Below are 11,232 nucleotides of genomic sequence, written 5' to 3' on the forward strand. Positions count from 1 at the left end.
GACAATTCAATTATGCCCTTACTTAATTCCAATAGTCTATTCATGCATGATTTGAGTTAAATTATATATTTTTAATAAGTTTTTCAAGGACCCATGCATTATGGTATGAATTTCAAGTTTTAAACTATGAATTTATGATTAAGGATTTATATATGATTTATGAAAGTTATCAATTATTCTTTCAAGTATGTTTCAAGCAAGTAACCATGAATTGTGAAAGGTTTTCTTACAATATGTAAGATATTATGCTTTGGATGCTTATAAAGGTAAGTATCCACATGTTTAAGTTATGATCATGGTTTTCAAGGAGCTATTCTTATGATATATTTTCATGATGTTGGATTGGGTGATTTACCTTTCCTGATGACTATGTTTTTATGTATTCCATTGAGATTAACTTAGAACCAAGCAAAATTTAGGTCGGGATCCATGAGAGAACCTAGTATCAACTCTTAATTCTATAACTACATGCCACCATAGGTGTCGTTATGGCTTAGCTAGTGAATACACAAATAGCTCATGCTATGTTTATGATGCGGAGTCAATCTTGGAAAGTAGCCTCTCTTTTGTCGATGTGGGAGTCATATCAGATTCCATGTTATAGCTCGCATGGTCTTCATGTCGGTTAAGGTTAATATACAACTTAAGTATATTCTATATCTTCAATATTTAATGATGTTTTATGATGCATTGACCTTATGATATATTTCAAAAGTTTTCAAGTTTTACTCATGTTTTCAAGATATTGATCATGCATCACATGTTCAAATTGATTATGTTAGATTATCATTGTTCATGCATGGTTCTCACATACTTAGTGCATTCCATGTACTAACACATAGATTTTGCCTACATTATATCATAAGGTAGGGTCCAGAAATCACTTTACGCATCCCGCTTGTGGCTAGAGCTTGAGTTACTTTTGTTGGTGAGTCCTCATATTTTGAGAATGTGACATTTATGACTTCTCTAAATTTCTTATAACTTTCATTCTTATGTTTGGTGAGCTAGGAGCTTTTCCTTTGCCCCATCGAGACTAGTAGAGGCATGTTAGATTTTATTATGTCTATATTTTCATGATCATTTGGAGTTGAGTTTGATTTCTCCTTTATCGAGATACTCATGTAGTGTAACATTTCTCAAAATGCCCATAAGTGCCTAAAGAATACCTTGGAAATAGGCCACTCGCGTAAAGCATTATCCTTATTCTTTTTCGCAAATTCAAATTCGGAATGGCGATTAGGGGGTAAAAACCTGTGGAAAAAGGTCTCAATGGATTTATAGAACCCGTGTATCAAAAGATAAATTTTGTCAAAAATTGCATAACACAGTGAGGCACGCGGAAGCTCCGCGTCGCCCACCTGTTCCCATTTATTATAATTTTTCCCCGAGTCAAAATCTGGCAAAAAATCTCATTCGCTAAAAATTGACCTATCTGGAAGCAGCTCTGCGTTGCGGACAAGAAATTTAGCCCAAATTCAGTTTTTAAGTAAGGGTACTTTAGATTTTTCCCTAATTGTTAGTTAATGAACCTTGACATTTTTAGGACCTAATTCTACTCTATAAACTACCCTAAATCCTCAATTCCATTCATTCTTCTACAATTCACCTACTCAAATATTTCTATCTCTAAAAGACGCTCTCAAGGACTCTATTGAAGAGTTAAAAGAAATTCACTCAAGCTCTCCATCAAAACTCTTAAATTCTTCCAAAAATTTTTTGTCTTCTCACTCAAGGTATGTGGGTATTGATTCATGGATTGTGTCTTCCATTAAGCCCAATCCATTTCCCAAGTTTTCTATTAAATTCAAGTATGGGATTTTATGGGTTTTATTAGCTCTATTCAAATTGCATGAATTATGATTCTACTCATGGTTATGAATCTATTTTTAGATAAATTGATGGTTATTGCATTGAATTAAAGAGTTTTTCCATGAATTCTCCTACATTGATCTCTAGGGTTCATTCATGATATAAATTATGGGTATTTTCAATTATACTTCCAAATAATATTATCTTTATGGATTATGTATGGGCTAATAGAAAGTATATGATCATGCATGTTTTCAAGTCAATTTCATGATTTTTCAAATCAATCGAACATGTATTCATGTTTTTTACCCTAATTTTCAAGTATGAATTATGATTTTAAGATGAGTTATGAGTTGATCACGAGTTAAATGATTTCCAATGAAAGTTTTATATGAGTTAAAGTTGAGATTTGTGATGATAAAGTTAAAGTTATGATGCTGATCAGAGATAAGATCAAAAGATGTTTAAAGATGGTGATAAGAACAATTATCACCAAATTTATAGATTCTTATGAATCAGATGTTTAAAGATGGTCATAAAGACAATTCTCACCGAAGTTATGGATTATTATGAATCACTCAATAAATGAGCTATTCCTAATATATTTTAAAGATGGATTGATAGGCAGTTACTATCTTTCCCTACTATGTTATGATCATGTTTATGAGTTTCTATTAAAATATTGACTAAGCACCAAGAGGGCTTCTAGGTGGGGTTCGGTCCGGTAATGTAGTTAGTTACCCAAGGGAATCCTAGTAGCAGCCTAAAGTCCCAAACAATATTGCCCACGTAGGTTACCTTCATGGCCTAGCTAGTGGATCCACATATAGCACAATTGAGTTGTGTTAAGTTATTTTTGGAGTATGCCTTGGCAAGGTAGCATTTCCTATTTTGATGTAGGATTCATCAGCCTGTCTCAATGCAGGAGTCATCGAATTCCATGTAATAGCTCACATGGTCTTAGTTGTCGGTTAAAGGTCCTATCCCGCACAAGTTCAAGTTGAAGCTATGAGATGTCAAGTTATGAGTTTATGATAAAGTTTTATGATATGCATTGACTAAGAGTTTCTTATGATTTAAATTGCTTTTAAACTATACTCGTGTTCATTATGATTGGTCATACATCATATGGCATATTGATTATGTTCTTTAGTTGTTCATGTATACCTCACATACTTAGTACATTCAAACGTACTAACACATTTTTTACCTACATTATCTCATAATGAATGGGCGGACGACACTCACCATCATCCCACTTGTGGCTAGAGATTTGATTTAGATTTCAAAGAAATTGGTGAGTTCTCATTCAACTGAGGACAACACTTTTATTCATTTTACTATTGTTTACACTTTCTTCTATTGTTAGGGTGAACTAGTAGCTTGTTGTTACACCCCACCCTTTTTAAACTCGGAATGTCTCATAAGTTCCTTGGGAATTATCATGTGAGATAGATATGCTACAACACTATCAAACGGCTCTAAGGAAGGGAGAATGTGATACCCCATAGTAGAGAAGGTTGGAGATGAAATCATAAGAGTCCGGAAGGAATCGGAGGCCAAGTAGTGGGTCGTAGGATTTGATTTATCTATGTAAGCTACTAACTTGGAAGTCTTACATACTTAATCTATTAGAGTACGTACCAAGCTTGTGTAGCATGGGTTACATAGGCTCCTAAAATAAGACGAGATTAAGAATCTAAGAGAGGGAGCAAAAACTAGTTTCCGAATTACAAAACTGAAGCAAGCAAGTGACAAGCAAGCACCTCAAGCAAGTAGGTGACAAGCAAGTAGGTGACTCACCTGCCTTCTTGGGGGGGTGGACCCCACTGCCACATGGCGGCGTGTGATAGGTCGCGTGAGCCTAGGTGGTGTCCTAGGGGGATGCCATATGTCACCCTAAGGGGATGCAACGTGGCACCTTATTAAAAGGTGGATATATACATATTAATGACTCTTAAGTCATTTAGAGTCCAAATATTAGCCAAAGAATAGAGAAAAAATGTGAGAGAAGAGGCAGCCATGGTTGGAGAAGTTTAAGGTAAGTTCCTTGATTTTCATCCGTGAATTAATTAGCTACGGTATTCCTCAAGTACGTGGAGATGTATATATGCATATATATGTATATTATGATGACTAAGAAGTCATTTCTTCAGCTCTACACTTGGAAATATTAGACAGAAACATAAGAGGAAGAAGAGAGGAAGGCTACGGCCTAGAGGCTGCCAAGGTATGCCTTCGAGCTTCGCTCCATAAATAAATTATCTAAGGTATAATAAGATGAATTTAGGGTGATAATAACATAAATTTACTACTTGGGGAATCGAGGAAGTCGCACAAACAGCCCGCTCAATTTCAGCGCGTTTGAAGAAGTTTCGAGTTGCAATTTGACAATTTTGGCCAATTCCGGGTAAGGTAAGGTTTCTCCTTTTAATTTGGACTTTATCGAATTGTTATAGAGTGTTTTAAACGCCCTATAGGTGGCTGTAAATATGAAAATGGCATAGAAATACTTGGCATTCGGAATAAACTAAATTGTAGTCGTTATAGTCGAATTGTCGTCAAAGTAAGGCGTTGTTCTTGTGAGTTGCTGCTGCAGGGGTGTGGTGTGTTATTGCAGGGCCTAAATATGTTCTAATATGGGTTAGGATGATTCTGGCTGAATACAAATGACCCCCGTTGCGTATAGTTAAAGGCGTTATAAAATAAAGGCTAGACGCCCTATTGTGATATCGTATTTTTGAATAAGTCATTTGGAGTTTATGTTTTATATTGTTGGTATGAATTGCTGCAGGTTGTTGTTGTTGGTTGTCTGTATGTATTAGGGACCTAATTGGAAATTCGGATAGGTCACATTATAGGAGAGGTGCTGCCCAATTTTCGTTAACGCCTTAACAAACTAAAGAACTAGTCGAGGAAACGACTAAGGAAATAGATTCCATTAATATTAAGGCGTAACCTAAGATGCTGGAAAGTTAAGAGTAGTTGATAATCGTATTACTTTCATATTGAATAGGTTCAGAAGACGACGAGATGAGCAGGATAAAGGGTAACTCCCAAGAGGTATGTAAAGCTTTCTCTTGGCATGTTTTGGTATAAGTTCGTACAGCTATCTTTGTTTCCTTTTGGCAATGTTTAGCCTTAAGTGAATTGTATATGAAGTGTGGGGATAATTCCATTCCTAGAATTCCGAGTATGCCTCATAACCCCTATCCACTGTTCAGTATTAGAGTTCCTGTGAAGATTAAGTATTTCCTAGTAGGGCTTCTATGTGTCAGAATATAATGTATGGGAAGCTATCTCTCATTCCCAGTGAGATGTATTTGATACGGAAATGAGATTACGATTCCATAGTGGTTCACCGAGCCCCATGAAGGGTCGGGTATGAAATATGTATATGAAGATCACCTGAAGGAAAGTACAGACTATATAGAGCTTATTCTCTTTCTTCTTTTGGGCAAGTCCTTGTTTTTGTTGTAAGTTGAATTTGATCTAAACTCCGAGGTAACTCCATTCTTAAACATCTCTTAATTACTTCTGAATATTGAACTTCTATAGTAGTTAAACTAGTTTCCCTGGAAACTTTTATACGTTAAAGAGGTAACAAATGTACAGGCTCCTAGTCATACAATTATTCGAAGACGAGTACTTTGGAATTCTTAAGTGAATAGTCTTACTTTGGTATAGGTCTAGGGACCTCGAGATGTAATTAATGTAGCCCCTAATGGCATTTAGAGGGCAGCTAGAATGACTATATTGCTACTCAAATTCTTAGATAATAGCTTAGTCCTCTTATATAGTTGAGTCTCAGATAATGATTTAAGCTGTATTTTGTTTCTCACTACTCTACTCGTGTATACTGTAACACTTCTTCTCCGAGTCTCGAGCCAATTGTCAGATTCGTGCAATTCACTGCATTGTTCACCAAATCCCTCATTAGAGGGCCGGCATCTGTATGTATATATATGATGGCCTGGGGCCTGATACTGATACTATGATAATATGTTGTAATAAGGTGACGATGGCCTGGGGCCTGATACTGATACTATGATGATGTGTTGTAAGAAGGTGACGATGGCCTGGGGCCTGGTACTGATACTATGATGATGTGTTGTAATAAAGTGACGATGGCACGGAGCCTGATACTGATACCATATATATGATTCACCGGACCCCTGACGGGGCCGGCTATATTGAAAATTTGAGCATGCATGTTTTTATTATTCACAGAGTATAGGTACATGTTCGTGATTTGATAAATTGTTCTCCTACTTCTCTGTTTTGGATATACCTCCAGTTGTGTTATATTACGTTTTACATACTCAGTACATATGTCGTACTGACCCCCTTTCTTTGAGGGGCTGCATTTCATGCCCGTAGGTACAAGTACAGGTTTTGGGAGTCCGTCAGCTTAGGATTCTGCTCAGTTCAGCTGGAGGGGCCTCTATTGTATCGGAGCCTAGTTTTTGATACTGACCGTTGATGTATAAGAATTATTTTGTCTATTTAAGGGTACGGCGGGGGCCCTATCCCGCTATGTGTTGTCGTTAATATTTTTAGAGGTCTGTAGATATGTATATGTGGGTTGTGTATGTCAGTGTGATTCAGATGGGTCTACATGGTACATGATATATGATATTATGTTATGGCAGCCTTGTCGGCTTGCGTGCCCTATCATGTTGTGATACAAATGAAAAGGGCTACAGGTTTACGAAAATGTTAGCGCCCAGTGGGGCTTTGTTACATAATATTTCTTTATTTATAGTTCAATTTTACCACAGTTGATAGCTAGGTATACGGGGGGTCTAGGTCGGACCCCAATCATGGCCTACGGGGTTGGGTCATGAAAGAAGTGGTATCAGAGCAGTTCATCCTTGGATTGTCTGTAGACCGTGTCTAGTAGAGTCTTGATTATCGATGTGTTGTGCGCCACATCTATAAACAGAAAGATACAAGGCATTTAGGATGTTTCCTTTCCTTCACATATGATATTGTGCTATAGATCCGAGTCATAGAAAAAATCCTTATACTAACCTTGGGTCTTAACAGAAGGACGACATCAATCGAAAGAAGTAATTAATGAGAGGGGACGTCACGAAGCATGCAGGTAAGTAAAGTAAAGGCACAAAATATATCTATCTGTTTGAGTAAAGTATTGAAGTACTATTGAAATGTAAAGTTGAAACCTGAAAGGAAAGTAGACAGGAAGTGCAACAGATACAGCTCAAAGTTGGACATACAAGGTAAGTCCATTACTTCCATACTATTGGTAATATTGAAAGCCCCGTGTGGCTGTGATATGAGATGACATTGAAAGCCCTATGCGGCTGTGATATTATATGTATATATATATATGTTGGCCCTGTGAGGCATTGTTGGTATTTTCTGCGTGCAGGTTTTGGGATAGTAAGAAGTGTAGAGGAAACTCTATCGAAATTTTTCTAGGACAAGAAAAGGAAATGAAGCATAGACTTTTAGTATGCCTTAAAAATTGATACCAATTACCCCTACTGTGTTTAACTAAAGTTGTAAGAGGTATCCTTCAGGTTGCCGATAAGGGGCACCCTTTTCACCTGAAGAAATTTATTTCGGAGGAACAAAAGCTTATTTAAGTAGTAAAGTTCGGACCGCAGTATCTCCAGCCGTATTTGTACTGTAGGAATATAATCAGAGGGCTCAGGATGAAGGATAAGAGGTCCCCTGAATGAGTTTCACTCTTTTTTAAAAAAATACCAAGCCCTCAACTCCTATTGTAAATTAGACGAGTTGTTCATAACTCGAGATAAACTTAGAAGGGGACCAGGTAGGGCAAGTATTAACAGGAAATTACTGTGATATTTAAGAGATTTTGATTTCTTCCAACAATGGTTGGAAAATGATTTATGATAACAGTTTATAGTTCTCCACTGACTATTTGGGGAAAGAACTTCTAACAGAAGCACCTCAAAGAGATGTCAGGAACTGAACACGAATACGAATTAAAAGGGGGATATGTAAGTATGAATTAAACAGTGTGATACGAGTATGCAGGGATAAAGTGGGACCACTAGTAAGGCGCACTTAGTATGCGTTGACTAAGTTAAAAGCCTGCGTTGGCAACGCAGTGAGAGCATGGAGCTTAAGATACAAAAAATGACGCGTGTACACCATGTCACCCCAAAAATAGTGGAACCCTCAAGGGACAAGGATGGCAAACTTAAGGAATAAATGGCACAACTTCTATTCGCCCCAAGAAGCAAAGGATATAGGTTGGAATAAAGCTACTACTTCAAGAAAACCTTAAATAGTTATCGTCGGAATACTAGTACTGCCTAATTTAAATTGGAATGGCTACAAGTACTAATTAATTTTTGATGAAGATAAGTAGAAGGTGGCCTCAGACGAGTAGTCCCATGGGTCCCATTACTCAAGTACAGAGTAACAAATGAGATGTCTCACTATGTATGGAAAGGTTCTCGTCGTTTCATGATTTAGCCAAGATTCTGTATGTGGATAATCAGGTTATAAAATATACAGAAAGATGGGGACCTGATGCAGTACTAAGTAGATTGGAGGGAGAGATTGGGCAAAATTGAGACTGGACAAAGAGACATAGAATAAGGTACAAGAAGATGGAAGTACGAGTACCCTCTAAAGGGGGGAAGTTAATGAGAAAATGGCAAAAGTAGGAGGAGGCAATTGATATGGCAATATATTTGAGATGGACGTCTAAACTTCAATGAGATATCTTGCCGAACCAAGTTAGAAAGGTATGGAAGCCACCAGTAATTGAACGAAAGCCAGAATGCTACATAAGACAGCGTTAAGAAGGTTGTGACGAGACCTTGAACAACATAACACTAGAAGGCGGTTGCGGATAAAAAACAAAAGAGTGTAACCATGAAAGGATATCGAATGACTCAAGAAACACTACAAAGGATAATGACAACATGCTAGACCAAAAAAGCAAAATTTTGGTTATAGAGTTGGTCACAAATGATGTTGCAATAGATATATAACCAAGGACAAAGGAATAGAAAGCCTCCTACGGTAGAAAATGAGAAGAACACAAAGTGAATAAAGGATAGGGGAGCTTATATGTCAAATTCCTTTAAAGCTATGCCAGCTAATAATAGCCAAAACTCAAAGTGGCTCTGAAGGTCACTATATGAACGAACTTTAGCGCTACTCAGTAGCCCACCCTAATGAATGGGTGCATACAGAAAGGGGGAATACAATAGGAGAAGTTAAACCAAATTGACCAAAAAGGGACATGGTCATAGCGGAACTAAAGATTGACGCTGATACTAGTTACAAGATAACAGTGGGAAGGACAAGGCGAAACATAAAGACTCGCGAGACAACACTGAGGTAAATCTTGGGATAAATTAAGTGCTCGCACATCGTGGAAAGGATTACAACGAAATGCGACACAAAGACTTTTCAGGAAGGTCACCCATCCCAATATTACTCCCGCCCCAGCACGCCTAACATCGGAATTCTGATGGAACTTAATACTTTAGTACTGGTACGATCATGCGAGATAGAAGAATCTGAACTAGCGGCGGAGAAACGACACAAGATTATGTTCCTGGAGTACTATATATTACGTTGAGGGTATTGTAACAGGGGCTTAAGTAAAACAAGCAGGATTAGCTAATTACTAACTGATGGCGCACTAGAACGCCACAGTCATTCAACATGATACCAGTTAATATCATTTACGGATGACAGGAAGTAATACCCAAGCCACAGTATGACCAGGACTACAAGGCTCACTTTGCACTCCAGTGCTAGATGACTCTGGAGGGAAGGTCACTCAGGGATTAACGATATTAGCCCCTGCTCCTTCAATCATAGGTTACCTACTCTGCCGAGAAGGTGTAAAATTGTAGGGTAAAGAAATGGTAAGACCTTATGGAATCCCCATAGCTATTATCCCAGACAAAGAAACCCAAGTTACAATTAACTACCGAGATGAAATTAGTACTACGGGTGAAGTAAGACATGGCCACGATTGGACCAAAGATTTACCCCGACATCAAGAGTAGGGGTCTATATGGGTTATTACGAGTAGGCTAACGAATCAGCCCATTTTCTTTCAAACAAGACCACCTATGCAGCTGGAACTAGGTAACGTTATATGACAAGCAAGTAGTAAGGTTCCGTGAGGTTTCCCCTGCTAATATCTCATATAGAGGGACTTCTATTATAATTAACGTCTTGAAATCAGTCCAAGAAAAGATCAGGAGCACAGATAGATCTTAGTACCCCAGTTTTTCCCTCGAGCTGCTGAACAGACTAAGCATACTATCAAACGTTAGAAGGTATATTGCGGGCTTATATGGTTGACTTTAAGAATAACTAAGATGATCATCCACCACTTATTGAGTTTAACTACCATAATGGCTACCACTCTGGTATCCCAATGACTCCGTACAAGACTGGTAGAATAAGACGTGCAAGTCCCCTATTGGATGGGTAGATGTTAGAACGACTAAGTTCAAAAGGCCCCGACATGATTAAACAAGCTATTGACTAAAAACCCATAGTCGGCAGGAATGATACACAGATAATTGACATCGACGTTCAGAGTTCAAATTGATGATTGGATGTTCATAACGGAGTCACCCAGAAAAGGGAACATAACCCAAAATATATTAGACTGTATCAAGTTGATCATAAGGTGGGCAACACAGCTGGTAAATTGAGCTTACCACCTTATTTGGAAACTGTATGCCCAGTCCATCAGATAGGAATTCTTTGCAAAGATACTGACGAGCCACCTAGGGTATATTCCATAAATAAGGTCCAAGAGATGGAGTCCTATGAGGAAAAACCTATCGCCATCTTAGATTGGTGAAATGGAAGATTGTAGACTAAAGACGTGCCTTCCATCAAGATACGATAGAAAAACCAAAACCAGAAAGAGGATGATCGGGGAACTGAAGAGAACATGAAATATAAGTATTTGCACCTGTAACTGATATTTACAGGTAACCCCGATTCCTGAAACACATATATGATGTATTGGTATGGAAGTATGTGTTAATAAAATAGCAAAGAATCTCCCTACGATTTGTATAAGGTGCTAAGAGAAGTTTTGTCTAACATTCGGGGACGAATATTCTAAAGGGAGGAAGGATGTTACACCCCACCCTTTTTAAACTTAGAATGTATCATAAGTTCCTTGGACATTATTATGTGAGTAGGATAGGCTACGACACTATCAAATGGCTCTAAGGAAGGGAGAATGTGATACCCCATAGTAGAGAAGGTTGGAGGTGAAATCATAAGAGTCCGGAAGGAATTGGAGGCCAAGTAATGGGTCGTAGGACTCGATTTATCTACGTAAGCTACTAACTTGGAAGTATTACATACTTAATCTATTGGAGTACGTACCAAGCTTGTTCTAGCATGGGTTACATAGGCTCTTAAAAT

Source organism: Solanum dulcamara, chromosome 6 (genome assembly GCF_947179165.1).
Source record: "Solanum dulcamara chromosome 6, daSolDulc1.2, whole genome shotgun sequence".
In the NCBI taxonomy this organism is placed as follows: domain Eukaryota; kingdom Viridiplantae; phylum Streptophyta; class Magnoliopsida; order Solanales; family Solanaceae; genus Solanum; species Solanum dulcamara.